General features: G+C 41.2%; 1 long non-coding RNA gene across 4 annotated transcripts; it reads right to left on the reverse strand.

Annotated features, from left to right (window-relative positions):
• Positions 1 to 388: 388 nt before the first annotated feature.
• On the reverse strand, positions 389 to 25,786 carry LOC119563728. 4 transcript variants are annotated; one of them, XR_006285198.1, is made up of 6 exons: positions 25,336 to 25,786; positions 23,828 to 24,036; positions 3,997 to 4,095; positions 1,901 to 2,071; positions 1,176 to 1,264; positions 389 to 619 (listed from the first exon to the last, which is right to left on the reverse strand). It is a non-coding gene; the product is annotated as an uncharacterized LOC119563728 (long non-coding RNA). The 4 variants fall into 4 exon arrangements; XR_005222306.2 differs by lacking the exon at positions 1,176 to 1,264; XR_005222307.2 differs by lacking the exons at positions 1,176 to 1,264; positions 3,997 to 4,095.
• Positions 25,787 to 25,989: the final 203 nt, after the last annotated feature.

Consider the following 25,989-nt stretch of genomic DNA (forward strand, 5'->3'; position numbering starts at 1 on the left):
AATTACCTTTGCAATCACAAGGCACAAAATGATGATGTATTTCAGTGAACAGAACAAGGTAGGTTACACGTCTAATGCACATAAATTCTTTGTTCTAAAAACATCAAGGCCTTTGATACAGTACAGTGCTTTCCAAGAGACTTGCTAATAAAACTTAAACCAGTGAGAAGGAAAAAGCTTCCTGACACTGCCTACCCTTATCACCTTCTCTCTGCCCACTTGCTGCTCTCCCCGAGGTGGCACGGCTTGAGCCACTTACTGCATGGCTTAATGCAGTCATTTTGAACCCAAGTACCACATGAAATTTTGAGGACAAAATCACCCAAACAGAATGTGTTTGAAAAGTTTCATATTTCAAACAAATTAATTCTGGAGGATTTTTAAGTGCTTTTCTTTTTTGAAAAAGCTATCCTACATGTACTTTCTCCTTGATGCCCATTTCCTCTTCAAATGATTGGCTGGCTTCCTGCTGCTGTTTCCGCCCCAGCACTAATCGGTTGAGCACTCTGTCATTCTCCCAGTGGTTTGCTGCTCTGTTCCCATCCAGAAGCTAATATTCCCAGTAGCAGACTGACAGAGATTTCAGAGCAATAAACTCTTAGAGCATGAACTGCAGACCCTGAAAAAAAGAAGGCAAATGTTTTATCCAGTCATCATAATTACAGCCAAGAAACCTGAAGTAAAAGAATGTTATGGTTACAAAGTCAGCAGTGGAAGTTAGGAAATTCCAGAACTAGAGTTATCGATGCAACCTTAATTCAGCCACCTCAGGGGAAAAAAATAGTATGTGATTTGTCTCACACGTCACCTTAATAGAGCTCCCTTTGCTAGATATTCAGCAGGCTGCTGTGTTGAGTCCAAATCCACTGCACCTGTGTGCTCTAAGATTCCCTGGGTCTAAGTAGGATGTACCATTTATCTCTTCCTGTGGCCTCTCTGGCACTTTTCCTGGGCACTGGCACGCTGTCTGTTACTCTTGCAAAGAAATGGGACTTATATGGTCTGGCTACCGTAGGTCCCCAGAACCATTGCTTACCCCTCAGACTTCCCAGTTGCTCTCCCAGAACTTCAATCGTGTGCATGCTCTAGGTTTACTGTTTAACTCTTCAGTGGAACGTGACAGTGAAAGCAATAGACTTTGCATAGGATTCTAAAACAAATTATTCTTTACTTACATAGCATATGAGACATGCAGATCTAGATAAAATAATAAACACAGCTATTGATGTTCCTTGCCTCAGTCTCCTCAGAGTTCTGTCAGCACCTGGAGGTTGTGAGGGGACAGAGCATGCTCAGTACAGATAGAATTTTTGGAGAAATTAGCGGCCAAATCTGGAAAGTCTCTATTGAGCATGTGTGAACTGAGATTCTTCAGAGGCTTATAACTTCACCAGATTTGAGCGGATTTTTACAGGGATGGCAAAAAGGGCATCCCTAACGCCAGGGAAGCCCTCCCCTTCACCCCTCACGCCCAAATTCCAAGTCCCAGCTCCAAAGCACAGAGGGATGTGCTAGAACCTCTCAATCAAATGGTTGTAAGTAATTTTTAACATGGGGAAACAACATATTTTCCTTAATTTCCTTGGAAACAGATTAACTGTTTTAGCTGATGAAGCTTAAAAAAGCAACCTGAGGCAGAGGAAGCGTAGAAAATTTCTGCCCAAATGGTTAAAGTATAGCAAAGTACAAAAGCAACTGAAAACAGGGACTTCTAATGGAAGTGTGAAGCAATCTTAAGGCAGTGCTAACAGCTGCACTTATAAATACTTCACAGTTGTATAGTGGCTTGTATAGTTGTATAGTGTATCTGAGAACATCAAACTGCTTAACTGACATTATTTAAGCCTCACAACACCTCTGTGAGAGAGGGCCATGCAAAACTTTTGTTAAGACAGCTTACCTGCTTTCCTGTCTTAATAGAAACACTGCCATGTTCAGGTAAAGTTCACAAACCTGATCATAGTCAAATCAGTTTTGGGTTTATGGCTTTAAGCTTCCCATTTCAATATGAAACCAGGTGAATCTCCGTGCTTTTGACTGAGGTTCACTTTGTGTTTTTGTTTGCTGGGACCTGAAATGCAACAAGTGAGAACCTATAGGAACTGCCAAGAAAATAAGTGTACTTTTTAATCGCTGCTTACTTTTCAGTTAACATGCTGCTGCTTTGTTTGGCAAAATTCTATAATGTACTGTTCAAATTTAGTCACGTTTTAATTTCACTAACTTGGAGTCTGAAAAAATAAACAGCCCTCTCAGATTCCCAAAGGTCAAGGGAGTAGATAGTTCTGAATGAATATGAAACCAAGTGATTGTGATGTAGTATTATAGGAGTTATTACATCCAAACCTGGTCATCACGTACAAAGTTAATAAGTACATGGTGATATTTCCTGGTGACTATACTCTCTGATATAGTTCTTTGGTGATTACTTAAATGGAAAGGCATCTTTGTTAATGAATGCTACTACTACTAATAAAAAATAATAATGGCATCCAAGCTGCGCTGTATATGAACTTACATTGTGCCAAAAGAACATAAAAGAATAATAGATCCTCTACATTCTTTCTCCATCTTCAGGGAATGTGTATGTCTTTTGAACTTATTAGATATTAAAAAGTGGCTGGACTTTTTAAAGGGACTTTAAATATACTCACTAATCATCTGAACCAAATTATGGATTCCATCCCAACTGAGGCAACATAGTTCACTGACAGAAAAATTAATGAAATTCATGTCAGAATCAAGACAGGTAGAATTAGCTTTCCATTGGTGGTAAATTATACTGAATTGCTCAAATGTCACCAGTTGAGCTGTTTTGGGTTTTTTAAGTTATAAAGCGGTAGCAAGATTTTCATTTTCAAAAGGCCAAAATATTTCTCAATAGTTTATATATGTTTTGTGAAGAGTGTTATTTCGGGTCCTTCGGAAAAATGATCATCCTTGCCTGGGTGGAACCAAAGTATTGGAGGTGCTGAATGTTGATTTTAGTACAGCGTGAACCTGAAAATGAAAAACTATCCGAGGCACCATGGCTGGAATTTTCAAAGCACCAGAGGAGTTCGGTGCTAGCCCAGACTAGGTGTTCTTGCCATCAATTAAAAATACAGGGCTATATCCTCCTCTGTGGTAGGTCAGCATAGCTGCATTCACTGCAGCTGACCATCTCACCGGTTATCTATGCCATGTGATCAGAAAGTCTCCGTTTATTACAGGTATTTAAAACTGGGGAAGAGGGAATAAATTCCAAATTAGAGGGACCTTCATGGTGAATGAACTACTAGCAGCTTCCTTTCTTATATGTTAACTACGCTTCAGCTTGAGAAGAGGTACCCATATAATCTAGTTTCTTCTTTTAATATTTTACAAGTAATGTTACTCACCCACATGAGTGAGGATTGTATTATCCACCCCTAAACCTTGTAGGGAAGGGAGGAGCATGAAATAGATTGGTATTTGTTGGAGAGAGAGTATTGTTTGGGTTTGACTCCATCTTTGGTTGGTTATCTTTTGGTTGTGAAACGAGTGATAATCAATTGGTTTTACTTTCCATGTACATGGTAAAACAAACTAAAGCCTGGGATAGCTTCTTACTCCTGTGTGTATGAAGTATAAATCTAAATAAACAAAATCACAGAAGAAATAGCAAATAATCAAAGACTTTGATTGTGAACAACTGGATTAAGTTTGCATAGAATTTTCCAGACATCTCAAATAACAAACACATTTGTAATAATAGCCTATTTGCAGATAGAAACACAAACGGGAAAAAGATCTGTATTGGTTGAATTATTTGATACCACCTATCCACTCATATTTAATCATAGTCCAATCTAATGCTTCAGCCCAAGTGGTGGTGGTCAGAGAATGGGGTTCTTCAGCTCTGAAGATCACTTGGGGACTCGTGAGGGGACCATAATTATAATTGCTTGAAAGATTTTTTTTTAAAAAACCTTCTAATCACAAGTGGATATAATGATAAGGTAATGCAATACTTACACTGAAAAATTATTGACGTGCTTCTGTTCATTGGCGACTGACTCCTGAGCATCATTCACTTCAGACTTTTAATAATTTACAGTAGCAATGAGGCTTGGGCTACAAAAAGACAAAACACCAACTTTGTATCTATTCCTGCATTCCAATGCCAGGCAACGGACTACAAGGAGGAAAGCAGACTGTTTAATACAGCCAAACATGGCCCTCCTCTACTCTGCCCTGCCACATTCCCGCTGAAAATGTGGGAACTTTAATAAAAGGGGAGAGAATAATATACCAACATAATCCAAACCAGAGTCTTGAAATTATCATGAGAGATTAATTGATCTGAGGAGTTTTGCATTCAGTAAAGAAATATCCAAATCAGGATTTTTCAGGAAAGGAGAGGGGAGGAGGAAAAAAAAACAGATGTTCAAGTGTTCATTACCCAAATCTTTGCGGGAAGTGATTGAATAGAATTACCTACAAAGAGAATGTGGCATTTTAACATTAGAGAATCATGTTACTCATGGCAGGTGACATCTATCTCCTTGACGGAGACTGTATCTCAAAAGTACATTCACAGAGCTGTCTATAAATTCAAATAAACCCTGCAATTTAATTTTCAACGTATCCATATGTTTGAGAATCAAGCCTTCAGCAGTTGAGAACAGTTTGTGTTGATATTACTGTATCCAGTGAATAAGGAAGAAACAATGCAGTGCCGCTGGAGCTATAGCCAGGTTTGGCAGGGGGCTGCAGGAAGAATGGACATGTCCCAGTGTTCTGGGTCTAATTCAAGATCCAGTGAATAGAATTTCCCAGAAGTTCATCCTTTCTTGTTTGGTCAAACGCAACATTTTTCATGGTTTAGAGAAACTATGTCATTACTTAGTTAGAAACACAAAGGATCAAATGTGTCATTGTGTACTATGGAAATGCAGCCAAGAATCCTCCTTTAATGTAAAGTAAAATAAAATAAAACCTTTCATTCTTCTAGGGAGGAAAAAAACCAGTAAAATGTGCATTCACTTCAAGTCCTGGGTATATATTTGGAGTGTATCTGATTTGTTATATTGTTGTACAAGAGAGAGCAACACCTGAGACAGCTGCTGCAACAAAAGGAAAAATGCATTATGGTTTGTTTTTTTTAAAAAAACCCCGACATCTCCAAAATAAGTCTTATTTCTTTGTCCATGGCTGATTGTGTTGCTGCTAATGAAAAATGACATCGTTATAAAAACTAGATGGGGCTGAGAGAGGAAAATCTTACAAAGCAGCCGCCTGAAATTCTGAACGAACAAGTAAAGGTTTTAACTATGAGGATTCATTTGCTGTTCTGGAATGTGATTGATACTGTAGCTTGACAAACGTGTATCCTCTCTGTGGCCCTAATCCCACAATCTATCTGAATGGTCAGACCCTTGCACCTGCGTGGAATTCCATTAAGTTTATGGGGGTTTCACCTGAGTGCAAAGGTGCCAGCCATGCAGTTTGGGGTAATTTTATGCATTCTAACGGTTAGTAGTTGGATGCAGAATTTGGATCTGGGTATCAAACAATTCAAAGTTTGGGGCTTTTTTCATCCAGGATTTTGGTGTGAGTCAATCTCTTTCGGGAACTAGTATGAAATTCTGCTCTTGATCACGCTATCTTAAATAACAAGGATAGAAGTTGTCTCTGCTGTTCATTCTTTAATATCAAGGGTCTGGATGGTGACTCAAACTACAGCCTGTTCAGGGAAGGTAGAAGTAAGAACTCCCCTCCAACCTGGACTAGGGCTACCTAGACCTTCGTTCTGGGCACACTGGAGAATGCAGGGCAGCCTATCCACCCACTTATTCCCTGAGGCATGTGGATGTGGAACAGGCTGTGTATAGGCAGAATTTTGGTTCCACCCGCTGATCAGCGTAACTGAGCCAGAGTTGTGGGTTGTAATTAATGTCTGGCATAGGCCATTGGTAAATAGTATTCCCTAGGAGCAAAGAGGGCTGAATTGTGACTCAGAGGGATGTGTCGAGAGACAAGGCCTCTCAGAATTACTCCAGAGTTGAGCCTAGAGTTGCAATCTAGGCCAAAGGAAGTATAACATCTGTTCAGAAAACGATGGCATATACATTGAAGTTTGAAACTAGGGAGTTAACCAAGCTTTTTATCAAGTTAGCATAAGCCACCTTTCCTGTCTCTGTGGAATCAGTGAGCTTCCAAGAATTGTTTGTCACTGCCATACAAATAAAAGTTCTAAAACATGAAATAACTCATTTCAGAAACTGCATAATTTATCAAACTGTGTGGAATTTTCTCCCCACTGGAAAATTTCAACTTTTTGTAGGAAAAAAAAGAAAAGAAACGAAAAGAAAATATGAACAATGAACATTTTTGACGGAACACTAAGTATGTTTGTTTTTCCAATGAAAATAGAAAATTTTGAGGAAAGCAGACACTTTCTTCTAAGTGTCTTCTAAGAACTTTGTCTAATCAAAAACTCAATTTTCCACTAAAAAAGTGTTTGATAGAAAAATTTCAACTAGAACTAATAGTTTAGAGCTGCAATGAAAGTAAACTTAACTTTTTGCGTGAATACAGTTTTACAACAGTGTAATAGACTTAGACCCAAATCCATGTCCTTGGAGTTCTCCTGAAATATGTGGGGGTTCTGCTGACCTTCTGATGCCCTCCATAGTGGAACTGAGCATGTACCTCATTCAGTTACGTGTCTGGCATTCTTAGCTGGAGTCATGGTTACCTCCCCCAGACAGCATGGAAAGCAAAACCACTTCAGAAAAGGGTGGTGATTCATTCTGGAAAAGTTACCCTGAGAAAAGACTTGTCTTTATCTCATACCAGCACATCCACTGCAAGACTAAAGATCTAAAGGCTCCCTGATAATGGAGTGAGGATAGAAAAGTTAGTAATTACTGCAGGCTACATTCAGTTGGTTTGGAAGGGTTGGATTCTGTGTAAATCTCTCGCCAAGAATGTGACCTCCATATTGGCAAGAAGCTAAATGGGATGCCCAAGAGTCTTCAGGGGCATTTGCTTTTGGGCTGATCCCAACATCTAGAAAGGAGTAGACATTGTGTAAAGCAGTGGAGTACTGTGCTCAGAGAGCTCAAAAAAGAGCAGGCAGGAAAAAGAAAACAAAATGTCAGAAATGGGTAATGATCTGAAAATGAGAGAAGAAAACCAAACTCTTTTCAAACTGTAGACCCGTAAAAGAGAAAATGTTGGGGGAGCAGTAGAAAGAAGGAAATGGTGAGCTTGGCCAGTACAGTCCTTAAGGGCAGAATACCTCGGAGTTTTGTTTTGTTTCCTGTCTCTATCCACTCATAGCGAGGCACAATGTCTGCTATACTGGGGATGCACAAGAGAGTATGGGCCAAATTTCCTCTGGGTCCCTAAAGTAAATTGAACTGCCTGGATGTAATTGCAAGGAGAATTTAGCCACAATTTCAATGTGTTTGTGATATTTCATATTTTATACGTTTAAAGGATACCAGAACTATTTGGGGGATTTCTATTCGTTGCTGAATCTGAGATATTCCATTTATTTCCATTTATATAAACAATTGGACTAAGATAAATGTTGCAAAATTGTATGAAGTGGAATGTGCTTATTCTCTTTTTGTGCGGCCAGCAATTTTTGCCCCTTGCATTTTGTCACCTGCATTTAAACATTTTTGCTCCATTTGCCACACTAGTTCACAGCTCTTAATCTTTGAAGGTCCAAAATGTGGGATGCAACGTGGAACAAATATCCAACCAAGGAACACAACCAAAAAATTATTCCTACAGGAAACTTAATATCCAGTGGGATTCGCCCCTTTAGCATATTTACCTCTTTCTATAACTTTACTTTCACAATTGGTCATTTCTGATTTAAGTAATTCTCAACAATAAAAACGAGGTGGGACACCAAATTTGTATGAAACATTGGGAATTTGGGGTCTAAAATGAGGGATGTTTGAGTGAAATGCTCTAGTTTGAATCTAAAGAGGAGCTCTTCAAAATAGAGGGAAGCTAAATGAGTATCCCTTGTAGTAACAACCTCCTATTACCATTGATTGTTTAGCATGGAGAACAGGTCTGTTCTTGAGGTTCAACGTGGTTAGCTCTTTTCATCAGAGGCAGCCGTGGGCTGTTTAAACTGAGGACTCTACACGGGAAAAGTGTAGCCACCTACTGTCATTTCATTGTTGATTCCATGATACACAAAGGTGCCAATGCTATTTTCCAGTGCTTAGTGCCATACTAAGCTATTTCCATTCTGCAAACTTTTCTGAGCTGACAGAGATTAAAAGTCCTTATGTATGATTACTTTTATCCACAAAATATGGATCTAATAAGGATGGGTGGGGACCACATATTTCACACACTCTCTCTGTCTCTCTCTCCAAACAGAAGAGCATTAGTACTATAGAATATTTTCCAAGCGTAGTTCTTAATTTAACATTTAAGTGGGATTTCACTGTGTAGATCCAATCAATGCATTTTCTGTGTTATAAATCAGGACCCTAAATACAGACAGTGGGGCATATGTTGAAGAGTAAATGTGAAGATAAATACTAGCATGTTATCCTACTTTTATCAGCACCAGTAGTTATTGTTAAGTCTTGGGATCAGAACCTGAACTGGTGTAGTTTTGCGTAGCTCCATTTAAATGAATGAAACAATACTGATCTACACCAGTTTGGAGACCTGGCCCTTGAATTTGAAGTTTAAATATAAATTCATTTGCCCACTTCTTATCTGGTGTCAGGTAAAAGGTTTCCGTTGTGAAATAGCTGCAGAATGCATTTTCTCCTTGCACACATCTGCCACAATAACTTGCTAGGACACTTTAAAAACAAAAAACAACCCACTCTTGGATTATCTCTGAAGAATGTAGTAAATTTTGGCCACAGAAAACATTTCCTTTGATCTCAAGTTATATTTTAATCAAATGCAACTTCTGACTTTCTCCAATTTTCACCAGCCAGAATCACAATGATACATGGGAATTCTCTGAGATTTTTTTGTTTTGTTTTCAAAACCAGCTTGTAATTGAAAAACGAGGGAGCAAATGTTAAAAAAATAAATATGCAGTTGTGTTACTTTGAAAATTTATTGCACAGCTGGGGGCATTTAAAGAACTTAATTAACAAGCTCCAGACTTAACATGCTCTCTCTTTAAGGAAAAAAAATCACGGTTAAGGTTTGTCCAATTAAATTTAGGAGAGTTTGTTGATAAAAAAAGGGGGGGGGCTCTGATTGTGAGCTTACATTTAGAAAGAGAAGGTCCAGAATAATGAAAACTTGCAAGCTGATTAATTCAATGGAAAGCTGTTCTGTGCATAGTTTCCACAAACTCATAAGCACTTGAGCATTTTTAGCCCAAATTTAATTATAGCCTTTGATAATCAGGCTTCGCTCAAAAGAAATCCCCTTCTTCCCATAATACTTGATGATGTAATGCTCTATTATAACTCAGAGCTCTTCCCGCACCCTCCCCAAAAACAAGCCGTCTTCATGTCAATGGAAAAAAAGGTGACCTCTTCTCCTAGAGTTTTACATTTCGCGATCCGCAAGCTGATATAGATCATCTAGGGGGTATTATTTGCTACTGGCTGAAAACAGCTAATAAAAGCCCAGTTCAAAGCTGTCTGTTTCATACTGGGGGGTGGAGGGGATGTTATTCTGACATCATTGCTCTGAATGAGCAGCCTGTGGTTCATACAGTATACGCTCCCCTGGAATGACAAATTTTCTGCCTTTTTCTGGGGGGATGTTCAGGCAAAGGGGGAAAAATGCATAAGGGAAGCAAAGAAAATTCATTTGTATAAGCTTGCCCCCCTACTGTGGAATTTTCAATTATATATATCTAATTATGGCTGTCAGTTGATGAATTGAGAAAAGACATTTTTTGTCCCCCCTCCTTTTTTTTGTCTCTTCGTCATCTCTTCTGTTAGAATGATTATAGCACACTTACACAACTAATTGCCTTACTGCTTATTAGTGATACAATTATGCAGGCCAGGCGCCTTGTGTGAACAACCATCTGCAGAGGGAAAAAAAAGTGACACTATTCAAAACTATCCATAATTTAACCAATGTTATTCCAATGCACTGAGCTCAAACAATTGTTGGGCCTTCATATTTCATACCCAGCCTGGCAAAAAGAGGGTTGAGGTTTTTTCTTTCTTTTCTTTATTTTTTCCTCTCTCTCTCTCTCTCTCTCTCTGTTTCTCTGTGCACTGATTCACCTCTTTAGACCCACTGTGAATTGGAAAGAAAGGAGGAGAAAAAGAGTGCTTCAAATGTCAACAGAAAGGGAGGAAGTGAAGCATGGCTAATGCCCATTCCTCTTGCGGGTAATTTTTCTTCAATTTTTATACTAATAGGCATTTTTTATGCTTTACAAATAGTTGAGAAAGTGCAGATGTTCCAGCCACAGAAATCTGTGTGTTTTTCTCAGCTTATAAATGATTTTAAAGCATCTGATGGACAATACAAAGCTGTGTGGACTGTTTCCAGTTAATGTCACTGGTTCTTAAGATAATATGAAGTGAGTGTGTCTCTAAATCTTGGCTTCTGTAATGCTGTAGTACATAGCAGAAACCAAACAGGTGAAAACTCAGAAGATTGAAGGAGGTGTTGCTTTGACTTGCACAAGCCCAGCTGATTAATTAAAGTCAAAATGTAAAAGACGTTGCTTTTAAGTAACCAACTTCAAGGCTATATTTAGAATGGCTACTAAGGGGGAAATAGCCTTATTTTGTCATTTATCTAGGCTTTCCAACTGCATTTTCTTGTGTATGGCTCCACTATGTCATTGCACTGTCACTGCATATTGGGAATAACTAGGCTCACATGAAGGGCGAGAACAGCTATGTGACCCAGTGTGCAACAATTCTTTGCAATCAGCTTGGCATTTTAAGAAACTTCCAAAGTAGAGTCAGGCCAGAGCTGCGAAATTTGCATCCAGTATCTAAGTTCTCTCTGAAGGTCACAGATGTTCCAATATAGAAGGCCTCGTCCTGATCTCACACAGGGATAGAATTCCATTGCTTCGACAGTTACTCCACAGTGTAAGAGAGAGTGAGTCGGGATCAGGTTTTTGGTTCAGCCTGTTACGGAGGCAGGTGCCAGCTGCAAATTTCAGATTCGGTCTCAATTCCAAACCCCTCAAAAATGTTGGTGTTCATCTAGGTGCAACTACTGGAAGGCTTGAAGGGGACATACCACTATCTTACCATTTACTATGCTGGGAATGTCCCCCCTCAAAGCAGGCACAGGATTAATGTATACTCACACCTGTTCTCCTGCCCTCTTCCACAATTATTGTAGGTAGCCATATAACTGAGTTTTCTGATCCAGGGTTTTGGTTATGATGCCAGCCTGATAAATATATTTACAAGCATGTCATTTGTCTGTTAGATTTTTGATGCAGGCATCAAAGTGAGTGTGTGTCTGTTATAATAAGACCAGCTGATAGGAAAGAACTTTTTTCATCTTGAAATAGGATTCCTGCAGTTTTTCTCATGTAATCTCTAAGGGGATTAATCTAGTCTCTGAGATTTATAATGCACCATCACATGACTTCCTGGAGAGAAAATTCTGATTTAGAAGTGGGAAGTCCAAGACCCTTAAAAATGACATGCTTCTAATGTGCGCTTGTCTGAGTTTTATTAGGACAGAGTTATGGGATCTGACTCACAATAATCACAGCCTGAAATGTTGATCTGCTCCTGTCTGCAGTGGCTAGGAGAAGGAGGATCTTTCCTCTCTGTTCACTACATAGAAAAGCTATATTTTTCTAACATAAAAATATGAGAATTTTAGCCTCATAAGTCAGTATGGCACATCCATTTGCCCCTTTGGATGAGATGTCACACTTTTTCAAGTATATAAGCAGTATCTTCGAGGTCTGTAGTTTTCTGTTCTCTGTGGCTGAGTTTATCCACTGCTGCTATTATCCGCCATGTGACTTCCTCCACATATAGTGTGTGTGGCTAGAACTTCTTGTCACAAAGTTTTCAATGCTCTGAGTCCAATCATCAATCCATCTGCACAACCACTTCCCATTGAAGTCAATGGGAATTCAGCTTGATTGTGAGGGCTGGTGTCGTCTTAATGGTTTTCCTGTGTATCTCTCCAGTAGAACCTGTGTGCCCTGAATGCCCATAACATCTATGTGTGTCTTTCCCCACTACTCAGGTAGCCACTAAACTAATTTTGCGTCATTCTGGACTTAAGCCCTTGTCTCAGAGGAGTAATGGTGGCCAGGGTAAACCCACAAAATACTTCTGTATTTTCAAATGCCTTGTGTTTCTGGCTATTGAAACCCAATGTTGCCACCTTAAAAAACTTGGTAGCCCTTTTAAGAAGCTTTACATGTTTACCTCATCGCAGGGGTGTGAGTTTGTAACTGTCATTGTTCTTGATCTCTCCCCAGATGTACTACAATTGCAGTGTTGCCAACTTTTGCAACTTTATTGCAAGTCCGGTGATATTTGATGTTTTTTTCTTAAAGTTCCAGCTCACGAAATCATGTTTGGTGAAAGTATCAGCTTTCATCTTACGTAAAAGTAAGTTTCTAGCTGTTGTGCTTATGGAGACATCCTTAAATACATGACCCAACTGTACCCTAAAGGATCACAACTCAAAAGGCAAATTAAACTTTTTGTTTTAAGATTTTGTGATTTTACGTCAATTTTGTGGGTCCTGACTTATGATTTTTGAATGGTTGAGTTGGTAGTGCTGCATTTGACAGTACACTGTAGTGCATGTGAGAGCACATAAGAGTATGTCCTATAAGTTTGTTGTATTTATTGTCATGGAACTCTGGGTTGAGCTTCAAAAATATTATCATGATTACAGATATTTGCATGATGAGTTTCAGTCAGTACTGCTGATCTAAGGAAACATCCAGTGGGTTAAATAAAAAATGACATCTACAGTAGATGGCAAATGTTGGAGTGATCTGTTATTGTAGGTTGAGCTGATAGCACTTTCTATTATTAAGGTTGCCTGACACTTCCCATTATATGACCCTGTTTTCAGTTGTTTATAAACTTTATCACATTTTAACTATTTGAGTTGAAATTTTCCATGTAGGGAGTCTGCCTGAGGCTGAAATTTTTTTTGAGAATGTCAATATCATGTCACATGATGATACTTCAGGGGTTGCCTGTAAAAATTTAATTTGATGCAGTCTTTAATTACATGATCACATGCTATTTTTCCACAGGACTCCTCCCTCCTCCACTGCATAAGAGGGCCTGCTCTGGGGATGAATCAGGGTTATGGAGTGAACTGTTGTCTGTAGACCCTGCTGCATTTGCTGCTGAGATTACATTACAACTGGCTGGATGGAATCAAACTGGTCATTGATACAAGAACATAGTTGCAAATAAGGCCGTTGAATAGCCGGCAGCCTTCTTCTGCGGTGCATGTGGAATGAGAGTCTTTGGATCTGCTGACATCACACTGCAGAACCTCCTCTTCATTGGAAGTCTTTATGTTCAATTACTGTATTAACTGCTTTAGTCTTCCTGGGGTGCCTGCGACACTGGGACATTAGGTGGTTCTGTTTTCCACACCCCTTGCGCCACTGCCTATGTGCTGGGTATTTTTCTTTCTGCTTTTTGTGTTGCGTTCCACAGTATATACATTGGACCATGTTGCCTATATTCTCAGTCACTCTGTCTCTGTCACTGCTTCCTGGGTTTCTTGATCTTGCACCTGCCTGTGTGCTTGTGCTTTCACTATTACTTTAGTGGTTGTTATTGTTTGATCCTTTCCCTGGACAGTTCAGGTGCCCTTGGTATTTGGAAGCATTTCTATAGGGTTAGGCCAGTTTAATCAATAATCTCTCCTGAAACCTGAAATCACGTGTTCCACAAATAATCCTAATTTAATTTTTAATGTCCCCAAAATTACACATGGATGCCAGAGTTCTCAGCTCTGTAACATAGGTATCTGCACCATCCTCAGCTTCTGGGATTTGGGTCTCTATAGTCTCATTCTGTCTAAGTCACAGTGTTCATTAAACACTCATATAGCTGTTCCAGTGTATTGGTCATTATTCCCAGCAACAGTATCTCACTCACTTCTCATCTTCTGCCCCCCTTCCCCAAATGAGATAGAAAATAAGGGAAAGCTTTTTTACTTACCCTTTATCTCTCATGGGCAGGTCTGTGAACAGAGTCAATTCTTGTTTCCACTATTCCATGCTTGTGCAAGGTTTTTTGACTGGAAAGCCATCATTCCCAGTGGTCTGAGTTTCCTCCATGATGCCTGTTGCTCTGTTTTTAGTTGCTGCTTTGTTTGCTTGTTGATCACACTCTCTTCTTTGCTGTGGGTCTCACTAGCCTGATCACTGCCACCGTATTTCATGTTCATAGTTCACATGTTGTGTCATAATATAAGAGAACTCCATGCTTGTAAAAACTAAACTGGTTCTTTTGTTAAGAGAACTATTTACAGAGATGCCGAAACTGCTGATAGCATTCAAGTCCTATGCACACAGATTGACTTTCATGCTAATCAGTCTCTGATTTCGCCCTGTTTAATTAATTTGTTGTTGTAATTTAGTAATACAGAAAGCCCCATAAAATGCTAAGTGTTACTGTTTTGCCTTCCGAAAGGAAAATATAACTAATTATTTAGAGGTAGCTTACAGTGTGTCAAATTGAACCAAATTTAAGGAGAAGTTGTCGCCATTTCCATGTTCAAATCTACTTAAAATGAAGCAAAATGAGAAAGCACAAGTTTAGCCTGTATGAGACTGTTAGTGTTCACAAGATTTTATAAATATGATCCTGAGAAAAAATTTGAATGCATACTTAGGTTTTCTGTGAGTGAACTTGTGGATTTTTCTGCATTTGCTTGGACAAGGAGTTTTGCTGGTTTTTGGGTGGTTGTGTGGGGGCGGAGGAGTGGGGGTGTCATTGAAATGGGTATTTTTCCACAGGGAAGCTGTCTTTCATTTTTGCAGAATTTAAGACAAAAATATGAGGCAAACCCAATAAACAGTTCTTTGATTTCTTTGGAGGTGAGAATTTTTTGAGAGCCCTTATGCAAAGATGTTTTCTGGGGTGTGCTCCCCACAAGCAGTGTCAGTGTGAGCTGGAGGACATATGCTACAGCACAGAAAGTGGCTGGAGCAAGGCCAGCCTTATAACAATCAAGAACACAGCTCCAGGCTGCTAGAAGGAAGAACGAGGCCATTAGTTGCCTTTTCTTCAGCATTGCCCTTGGAGTACAGAAATGGGTAGCCAATGACAAGTGTTTTCCTCTCTCTTGGGAGAAGAGATTAGGATGGGTAATATTGGCGTCTCTTTGGGTTTTAGAGCAGAGGCACCCAAAAGGTTGCTTTCTTTGCTATTGTTCAAGGGAACACGTTTTATCTGAATAAGTTTCCAGGCTGGATCACATATTTCCGTACTATCAACTTCTGTTACATATCACTTTATATTAACAGTATCAATCTCTATTACAAAATTAGTTACTAATGTTATTAAGTAGGACTTGATCTAGTCCTAGTATATTAGGGCTAAATCCGGCAATGGAATTATGCTAAGGAACTAGAAGGACTTGCACTAAGGTCATATCTATAGTAAAAATTTGGATTGGCACACATTACATTGGTGTACAGCCACCACAAGTTTGTGTGTCACTTGAGCGTGTGCATACTTGCTGCTTGAGTCAGTGCTGCACAACTCACCAGGAGTGTTATGTGTTGATGCAAAGGGCAGTGAACCATGGGTAGGTATCCTAGTGTGCTATTCACTGCTATCTGGAGCAGTGACTTTTTGGGAATTATTCAGTGTGTTGTGGGGTAAAAATGAATTGCACAGGGATCTGGAGGAGATAGGATCAGTTCCCAGCAAGCAACTTTCTCCATCTTCTAATGCCATCCATATCCATAATTTTCACACCTTTTTTTTTTTTTAAATCTGACAAACCAACCTGATACTTTTGGTGTCTGCCATCTCTGACAGATGCATGGAGCCCACAGAGCTCTGAGTTATTCTTATGAACATTGCAATACAAGATGCACAATTCCCTGTATTTGCAGACTCTCAGGAAGCACCGCAACAACAAGGGGCAGAGGAGGATTTCTTCAGGGATAGTTTGCTGAGGGACATAGCAAAAAAAGCAATTTCAAGTGGTTGATGAGCTTCCTGGAGCACCTGCAGATGGTGGAGCATTGCTGCTGGGCCTCAGGAATGAGCACTGGCTGGTGGGATCACATTGGAAAGCAGATATGGGACAATGAGCAGTGGCTGCAGAACATTAAGATGCAAAAGGCCACATTCTTAGATTGTGTGCTGAGCTTACCCCAGCCCTCCAGCACAGGGACACCAGCCTGAGATCACTGACAGTGAGGAGTGAGTGGCGATCACACTCTGGAAGCTTTGCAACACCAAATTGCTACCGGTCTAGTGGTCAAATCATTTCGGAGTTGGAAAATCCACAGTGGGGGGCCTTTGCCATGCAAGTGTGTAGGCCATCAGTCCATCTCCTGTTACGCAGGGACTGTGACTCTTGGCAATGTGCACAGCATTGCAGCAATGGGGTTTCCTGAAACTGTGACGGGACTATAGATGGCACTCACCAACCTATTTGGCATCAGAGTTTGTCAACAGACAGGGCTACCGTTCTAGCTATTCAAGAATTGGTGATCACAGGGACTCTTCACTGATATCAGTGTGGGCTGATCAGGGAGGTGCATGACCCTCACATCTTTAAGAACACAAGACCTATTCAGAAAGCTGCAAGCAGGGATATTCTTTCCTGACCGGTAGATTACCATTGTTGATATTGAAATGCCAATAATGATTCTTGAGAACCCAGCCTATCCCTTGCTCCCCTGGGTCATGAAGCTGTAGTTGGTCCACATTGACGGCAGCAAGGAAAGGTGCAAAAATGACAGCTGAATGTGTTTTTGATAGATTGAAGGGACATTGGCGGTGTTTAGTCACTAGATTGGATCTCAGTGAGAAAAATATCTCAGCTGTTTGTTTGCTTCTGCATAATATCTGTGAGACAAAGAGGGGAAAAGCTGTAGCTAGGGTGGAGAGCAGAGGTGAAGCAGCTGTCTGCTAACTTTGAACAGCCAGACACAAGACCCATAACAAGAGCTCAGATGCAGTGGCTGAGAGGGAGGCTTTGAAAAAGCACTTCAGCAATCAGCCGCAGGTAGTGTTCTGTGCAGGACGGTTCTCTGAGCCTGGAGCTTTGGATGCTGTTAGGAATTGTGTAGTGCTTGCTGTACATTGTAACTATGAGTATATGCTTCACTGAACATTATACTGTTACGTTTATAAATATGAGACTGTGTTTTACTGAAGCTATGAATTATGTGGTGCTTGCTGTACATTTATTAATATGACAGCGAGTTTTCATGAATCAGTTAGATTTGTATTGCAATACAGCCAAATCGCCGCCCCACTGACAGACCTAATCAAAAAGAAACAACCAAATGCCGTTCAGTGGACCGAAGAGTGTCAGAAGGCCTTTAACCAGCTAAAGCAACACTCATGTCTGACCCTGTGCTAAGGGCCCCAGACTTTGACAAAACCATTCCTAGTAACCACAGAATGCGTCTGAGCGTGCTGTGGGAGCAGTTTTAATGCAGGAAGAACCAGATCAAGAATTCCACCCTGTAGCGTTTCTCAGCAAGAAGCTATCTGAGAGGGAAAGCAACTGGTCAGTCAGTGAAAAAGAATGGTTATGCCATTGTCTACGCTCTGGGAAAAAGCTACGCCCATACATTTGGGCACAGCATTTCCACCTGCAAAACCGACTATGCTGCGCTACAGTGGCTTCATACCGCACAGGGAAATAACAAAACTTATTTGGTGGAGTTTAGCTCTCCAAGATTTTGATTTAGACATCCAACACATCTCAGGAGCTTCTAACAAAGTGGCTGATGCACTGTCCCTTGAAAGTTTCCCAGAATCAACTGGTTATAATTGTCCTTGAGATGTGGAAAATATTGTTAGTCTTTATACACTTGGTAGCATATTTAGAGGTGCATGTGTCTTATTAACTCTGTTTTCTCCTAGAGCTCCAGGAAGAAATCACAGCCACTGTTTCACCCTATCTGTGGTTTGTGGGGTATGTCATAAATATAAAGGGAAGGGTAACTACCTTTCTGATTACAGAACTATAAAATCCCTCCTGGCCAGAGGCAAAACCCTTTCACCTGTAAAGGGTTAAGAAGCTAAGATAACCTCGCTGGCACATGACCAAAATGACCAATGAGGAGACAAGATACTTTCAAAGCTGGAGGCGGGAGGAATAAAGGGTCTGTCTGTCTGTGTGATGCTTTTGCTGGGAACAGATCAGGAATGCTCTTCATAACGCCTCAGAACTTCTGTTAAGTTATTAAGTAGTCTAGCTAGAAATGCGTTAGATTTCCTTTTGTTAAATGGCTGGTAAAATAGGTTGTGCTAAATGGAATGTATATTCTTGTTTTTGTGTCTTTTTGTAACTTAACATTTTGCCTAGAAGGATTCTCTATGTTTTGAATCTGATTACTCTGTAAGGTATTTACCATCCTGACTTTACAGGGGTGATTCTTTTACTTTTTCTTTAATTAAAATTCTTCTTTTAAGAACCTGATTGCTTTTTCATTATTCTTAAGATCCAAGGGTTTGGGTGTGTGTTCACCTATGCAAATTGGTGAGGATTTTTATCAAGCCTTCCCCAGGAAAGGGGGTGTAGGTCTTGGGGGGATATTTTTGGGGGGAAGACGTCTCCAAGTGGGCTCTTTTCCTGTTCTTTGTTTAATACGCTTGGTGGTGGCAGCATAGGGCTCAAGGACAAGGCAAAGTTTGTACCTTGAGGCAGTTTTTAACCTAAGCTGGTAAGAATAAGCTTAGGGGGTCTTTCATGCAGGTCCCCACATCTGTACCCTAGAGTTCAGAGTGGGGAAGGAACCTTGACATGGAGTTTTCATGAATCAGTTAGATCTGTGGTGTTTGCTGTACATTTACATTTGAGTACTGCTCTGCATTATGCAGTATGTATTGTGAACTTTTATACTCCAAAAATTTACTGGGTGGCAAGAATAGTGCAGAGAATCAACATACATAAAATAGGAAAAGCTGTACAAACTTTTAACATCTATTAACGGAATGGAACTTTAAAATGGGAAAGGCAGCAAACGTTTCTGTCTAGTTCAGTGTATGAATGTAATCTGTTGTGACTACATACACCGAACGCGGTTCTCATAGGTCCATGTATGTGTAGCTGTGGTTTTCCTTCTTGTTCCCCAGTGTGGAGTGGTAGGGGTAATAATACAGCGCATGGTGCCTCATGGCATATTGAGAAGTATGGGAACCTGCTACCATGGAGTTCTCCAAGGACTGGAAAGGGTAGATAGTATGGGATTTTTGGATCTGTAGGTCAACCAGGTTCTGCAGTATTTGACTTTGCTGCCTGGGAGGACCCATTATGTCCTCTCCCTTTTCCTCATGGGACTCCTGGGTGTTTCATAGAATCATAGGACTCGAGAGGTCATCTAGTCCAGGCCCCTGCACTCATGGCAGGACTAAGTATTATCTAGACCATCCCTGATAGTTGATTGTCTAACCTCCTTTTAAAAACCTCCAGTGATGGAGATTCCACAGCCTCCCTAGGCAATTTATTCCAGTGCTTAACCACCCTGACAATTAGGAAGTTTTTCCTAATGTCCAACCTAAACCACCCTTCCTGCAATTTAAGCCCATTGCTTCTTGTCCTTCTGTCTGCTCTTTCCTTCACCACGTCATCTGCCATATCAGTCCTCCAGGCCTTATGTTCGTGGTCCAGGGCAGCACTGGTTGCAGGATCTCGCTGAACATGTCCTCCCTAGTCCTCTTCTTTCTCCTCTCATCCGAGTCAGGCATTCTTTGAAAAGAATCTTTGAAAACTCATGGCGATCGGGGGAAGTCCTGGACTACTGGAAAAAGGCTAATATAGTGCCCATCTTTAAAAAAGGGAAGGAGGAGGATCCTGGGAACTTCAGGGCAGTCAGCCTCACCTCAGTCCCTGGAAAAAATCATGGAGCAGGTCCTCAAGGTATCAATTCTGAAGCACTTAGAGGAGAGGAAAGTGATCAGGAACAGTCAGCATGGATTCATCAAGGGCAAGTCATGCCTGACTAATCTAATTGCCTTCTATGACGAAATAACTGGCTCTGTGGATGAGGGGAAAGCAGTGGATGTGTTGTTCCTTGACTTTAGCAAAGCTTTTGACACGGTCTCCCACAGTATTCTTGCCTGTAAGTTAAAGAAGTATGGGCTGGATGAATGGACGATAAGGTGGATAGAAAGCTGGCTAGATTGTCGGGCTCAACGGGTAGTGATCAATGGCTCCATGTCTAGTTGGCAGCCAGTATCAAGTGGAGTACACCAAGGGTTAGCGGGCCGGTTTTGTTCAATATCTTTATTAATGATCTGGAGGATGGTGTGGATTGCACCCTCAGCAAGTTTGCAGAGGACACTAAACTGGGAGGAGTGGTAGATACGCTGGAGGGTAGGGATAAGATACAGAGGGCCCTAGACAAATTGGAGGATTGGGCCAAAAGAAATCTGATGAGGTTCAACAAGGACAAGTGCAGAGTCGTGCACTTAGGATGGAAGAATCCCATGCACTGCTACAGACTAGGGACCGAATGGCTAGGCAGCAGTTCTGCAGGACAGGACCTAGGGGTTACAGTGGACGAGAAGCTGGATATGAGTCAACAGTGTGCCCTTATTGCCAAGAAGGCCAATGGCATTTTGGGACGTATAAGTAGATCGAGGGACGTGATCGTTCCCCTCTATTTGACATTGGTGAGGCCTCATCTGGAGTACTGTGTCCAGTTTTGGGCCCCACACTACAAGAAGGATGTGGAAAAATTGGAAAACGTCCAGCGGAGGGCAACAAAAATGATTAGGGGACTGGAACACATGACTTACGAGGAGAGGCTGAGGGAACTGGGATTGTTTAGTCTACAGAAGAGAAGAATGAGGGGGGATTTGATAGCTGCTTTCAACTACCTGAAAGGGGGTTCCAAAGAGGATGGATCTAGACTGTTCTCAGAACGAGGAGTAATGGTCTCAAGTTGCAGTGGGGAAGGTTTCGGTTGGATATTAGGAAAAACTTTTTCACTTGGAGGGTGGTGAAACACTGGAATGCATTACCTAGGGAGGTGGTGGAATCTCCTTCCTTAGAAGTTTTTAAGGTCAGGCTTGACAAAGCCCTGGCTGGGATGCTTTAGTTGGGGATTGGTCCTGCTTTGAGCAGGGGGTTGGACTAGATGACCTCCTGAGGTCCCTTCCAACCCTGATATTCTATGATTCTATGATTCTGAATGCGAGTGTGGGGGAGCTGGGGAGAAATGGTCAAATAAAATCTCAGTCCATATTCCAGGGGTAAACATATAGGGCACTGGCACTGAATATTGGCACTGTTTTTCCAGGAATGGTGATTTTAGCTGATGTCTCACCCCTGAGAGTAAACAGAGTCAGAGAAGCACAGCAGCTGCTGGTGTCCTGACGCTGCCCGGTCCATATGCTGCTAGCCTTCAGGAAAAGGATTGCAGAGAATCTCCATGAAAAATTTCATAATGATCTCTCAGGAGGATACAAGGACATCCCAATGTACATAAAATAAACTGCACCGCACCCTCCCCACCACCCCCGGCCTAGCCCAAAAGGGGAATGAAAAGCAGATACCAAATTCTACCTCTGTTTGTTTGTACTGCTACCTCGTCTCATACAGTAAAACAATGAAAAGTCAATGCCTGGTCTTTGTTAACTTGGGGATGAGATGGGCGCCATCCTTTAAATTTGAACTTTGTAAGAAAAAATGCATGCACACACTTGCCTTGAATTCCCTTCCCTTTCAACTGGGCTCATCTATGCTTGACTGGTAGGGCTGGCTAGACTGCATAGGTGCTGGAACTAGAGGTGCTGGGGGTGCTGCAGTGCCCCCTACCTTGAAGTGATTTCCATCATATACAGGATTTACAGTTTGGTTCATTCGCTGTTCAGCACCCTCACTATACAAATTATTCCAGTACCCCTGCAAAACGGGTCCTGGCTTGTGCACAGCTGGTCACCCTGCTGCATCTCCCCTCTCTCTCTTCCTGCACCACCTCCTCCTCCCTGTTCATGGCAGTGGTCTCTGTCTTGGGCTCCCAGCGAGGTACCAGGGTGGTTTCAAGGTGCTGGTTGGATCTCCGCCAAGTGTTGGCGTGTAGTTTGTAAAGCTGTCAAATCTGTGGCTCAGCATCAGATCGATTGGTGCCCTCCCTGGCAGGGCTGGATTTACACCTTCTGCACCCCTAGGCACAGCGTCTTGAGTATCCCCTCCCCAGCCTACAGCTGACCTTCGTGTTGCACAGTTTTAGAGAGGTAAGGTGCCCCTAGAACACTGGTGCCCCTAGGCATGTGCCCTACTCTGCCTAATTGGAAATCTGGCCTTATGACATGGAGCCACAGCTCCTTCGCTTTTACATGGCACTGCTGCTGATCCCAGTTGTACCCCTTTGCCTGCATGCCCTGTGCAATCATTTTGTAGCTGTCTATGTAGCTTTCTATGGCTGGACTGCAGCTGTGCTTGCGCGGCTTCTTCTCCACAGGGGCCCAAGAGATTCAATATCTTCTGTCTGTTTCAGGCAGGTGCATGTCTAGTGCATGGAGCTGGCATGGTTGGTTGGGCAGTTGCACACAATAAGGAAAAGCAGCTAGGTATGCTGTACAAGTGGGTGATTAAGAAAGGGTATTTCAAAATGCCTGGGGGGCTTTAGAAGGTGGAGTGGCTTCCGGTGTCTGTGACCTCTGGGTTGTGAAGTTATAATTGTGACCAGAGCAGGATAAGCCGCTGTTTGTGGTCAACTCCATGTGCGGCGCAGCACATAGGCTGGGGAAGGTTGTGCCTCCCCAGACAGGCCGCCGTGGCCCCGCCCATGCTCCTCCCCGAAGCCCCTTCCTGCTTTGCCTTGGCCCCAGCCCAGGCAGAATGCTCCTCTTCAGTGTTGCCGGGGCAGGACTAGGGCAGCCAGGACTTGGAGTGGTTGGAGTGCCCAGCACTGAGGATCCCCGGGTGCTGGGGCTGCACCACTCAGTGCTCAGGGTGGGGAGGAGCTGGGGCTGCTTGGGGAGGCTGGGGGCATTGGGGCACTGAGGGGGGGGTGCGTGCCACCCACCCTGCGCTTGGGGGCCGTGTGCCACTGGCCTGCCCGCCTAGCACTTGGGGAGGTGCTGGTGGCTTGGAGGGGGGCAGGTCTGCAGGGGGAGAAGAGTCAGGGGCTAGCCTCCCCCAGCCAGAAGTTCACTCGCTTCCCATGGTCAACACGGGTCATGCAGTGTCTACACTTGCACTGCGAAGACATCAGTAGGCTGACCATGGTGCATATGTTGGCCAGGGACAAATGTGAATAAAAACACATGCACAAAAAGTAAGACCTGGTGACTTACATTGACCTAACTTTGTGGTGTAGGCCATGCCGAAAGTTGAATTTAGCCTATCATTTTGTTTTCCGCCTATAATTTTTTTCCTGACAGCTGCAACAATAAACTGAAGAAACACAAATCATTGGGAGAGCAATGAAATAAGATCATCATTAAGAACATCAATTTTGGCCTAATAACTAGGGATTTGTGAAACAATTTTTCGAAAAATATTAAAACGTCCCTACTCCAGATGAGGTCATGATTTACAAGTACTTATTCCTTGTATGGGAAAAATATTTCTGATGGTAGATGACTGTTTAATTAGCATAAAAAAGGCAAAGAAGATCATCTGGTTGGAAGCTGAAGCTAGATAAATTCAGACTAGTAATGTGTACATTTTTAAACAGTGAGAATAATTAACCATTTGAACTGCTTACCTGGGGACATGGTGAATTTGTCATCACTTGGTCAAATTGGATAATCATCATTGTCCCTTCTGGCCTTAAAATCTATTCATTTTTTTGGATCAGGAAAAAAACTTGTATGACAAAAAGTCCCATCCTAGTCCTGGGTGTGGATATATAGAACTAGTACTTGTGTACTCCCTTAAGCAGTCCATTTGTGTGCCAGTCTCTGAGGTGGCAGCCTGTAACGAAATAATCCAAAATTAATTTTCATGGCCCTGTAATACATCCCTCAAAGCATTTATAATGGAAAGTCTTCAAGAACTATAACACTGGCATTGCTAAAATATGCTACTATAATTAATTCTGGTTAGTCCAACATAATAATTTGGTTTCTTTTCCTTTATTTTATTTCCCCTTCGTGTTTTTCACTTACTTAGGACAGACCCAGTCCTGGGTCTATCTTGATCACACCAAGACAGAAAAAAGATACAGTGGCAAGTGAAATAGCTTGCTTGCTTGAGACTTACTTACCCTGTCATTATTTTTACACAACCAAATACAGTGCTGGCCGTAATCTGCTGCCTTTCAAGTAGGAATAAAATACATTACTTATGCAGCGAATGTTTTAATGTAACAAAGAGAAGGAATAAAAATGCCTTACAACAGTTTTATTAAAAACAAATTCCCACAGTAAATACATATACACTCTGGTACCGATGGTGAAACAACCAAAGACATCACTGTTAAGTGCTATGGGAATACTTATAAATTACTTGAAATAAAAAACATTGTTGCCTGGACATCAGGGTGAAATGCTGCAGTTTGTAATAAATTAACACAGAACTTCACTTCCCCTCCTCTAACAAGCAGCCATTTGTCTGAATAACCCACATTCAGCTGTGAGTTATATTTTCACAACTGCAACTGCATTCATTTGCAAATCATTCTGCAGTTTTAATGCTCAAGTTTTAAATACCTTAAGAACTAATAAATAAAGCAAAGTAGAGCAAACAGTTGGCTTGTAGCCTAAAAACTGGCCTAATTTCTGGGGGTTTTCTTTTTTCCTTTTTCCCTTTCAAAGTAATTTTGCACATGTCTAAAGTTTCTTCAAACTATGTTTTGTATTTAGCCTAAATGCTCCTTTACAGGCTTCCAGTTCAGACAGAACATTCCATATTTCTATTAACTATGAAGATTTTGATCATTTGGATTTTGTATATATTTATAAGGCTTTTTGTTCCTAAGTATTTGAGTTAGTTAGAATAATTATCTGAGTTTCTTTGAGGTTTTTCTGTTGTAATTAACTTTTATCTATTAGGCTTAGGGAGAAAGTTTTTTTCATTTTTTAAATTGCTCCTAAACTTTATCTACAAAAAAATCTCAAAAGTATATGTCCTGTCATTTTACTAGAATTATTTTGAATATAAAACAAACAGTCTGGAAGAGACTAAAACAACCTGTTGGGTAAAAGGAAATGCAATACTTTTCAGGTTTTTAAATAAACAATTAACATTAATTTAATGGAAGTATTTACTTACTAAATTTGAGGTTTCAGCATTATTCTCCTCGCAAAACTGAAGTCTGATTTGTATATATGGAGTGTTAGGCTTTGTTCCACTTATTCACGTTGTTTTAAATAAAACTACTGTGGACACGTTTGAAATGGCTGGTAGGGTTTCCAGTCATTTTCAGAACATGAAACCTAGAGAGGAAAGCTTCCCAGAGATTTCAATGCAGATTTAACAAAAGATTTTTAAAAAGAGATTTAAAATCACTCAACCCCGCCCCCCCTCCCAGTTTGCGAGCACAGAGCCTCTGTATTTTGATCTATTACTTTAGGGTAAAAATAGAATATTCTTCATAGAAGTTAAGGTCCAGAGTCTTTAGTTACAGTGCACTGATATTCCGTGTTGCATTCTTATCTCATTGTTGGCCTTGCGTCTCCTTACTGTGGAAAAACTAGCAGCACCATAGATCAAGGAGCCATTTAGAAAATGTTTTATTTTTACTTAAGATTTATTTTATATATGTATAAGGGTGAAACCCACTTTGAGGGGAAAGTCCAAATATTGGACTCTGGCCCCTAAGCATGTGGTTAAACTCCATTGACCTCAAGTGCTTTGATGAATAAGGTTGGGATTACTCATAAATTTGAAGTTAAGGGTGAGTTTAAGTGCCTTGCAAAATCTGCA

This window comes from Chelonia mydas, chromosome 12, assembly GCF_015237465.2.
Source record: "Chelonia mydas isolate rCheMyd1 chromosome 12, rCheMyd1.pri.v2, whole genome shotgun sequence".
Classification (NCBI taxonomy): Eukaryota; Metazoa; Chordata; order Testudines; family Cheloniidae; genus Chelonia; species Chelonia mydas.